This window comes from Brassica oleracea, chromosome C3, assembly GCF_000695525.1.
Source record: "Brassica oleracea var. oleracea cultivar TO1000 chromosome C3, BOL, whole genome shotgun sequence".
Taxonomy (NCBI): domain Eukaryota; kingdom Viridiplantae; phylum Streptophyta; class Magnoliopsida; order Brassicales; family Brassicaceae; genus Brassica; species Brassica oleracea.
Window position 1 is genome coordinate 6,510,467 of NC_027750.1, and position 576 is coordinate 6,511,042.

A 576-nucleotide genomic window follows, 5' to 3' on the forward strand; every position below is an offset into this window, starting at 1 on the left:
CTAATGGGCCACCCACGCCCGCTCTCTCGGCCCGTAGGTCTCATCCCGTTCCAGCGATCGGTCCGTTAATTTTCCAAGGCTCGAAATCATTGTTTACTGACCCTGAAATCACCACCCGACCTTTCTCCATGATTTGGCCTCACTCGCACGCTATCGCGAATCACTTCCCGATAGGTCACCCATCCTAGTACAACTCTCGCCCAAGCACGATTAACTTTGGAGTTCTAAATGGATGTGTGACGGAAAAGGTAAGTCAACTTTGGTGACATAGGTAGCCAAATCAATTCTCTTAAGCCTTTTCACATATCACAACTTGAGATGTTACAATTCATCCCCTCTCAAAGAACGCAACGTCCTCGTTGCGCCCCACGACAGGTCTCAAGACGCCTCTCAGGTCAGAACTGAGATGGCTAACAAGCTCTGATACCACTTATAACGCCCGACCGCCCACAGCTAATGGGCCACCCACGCCTGCTCTCTCGGCCCGTGGGCCCCATCCCATCTAACGGTCGGTCTGTCAATTTTCCAAGGTTCGAAATCATTGTTTACTGACCCTGCAATCACCACCCGACCTTT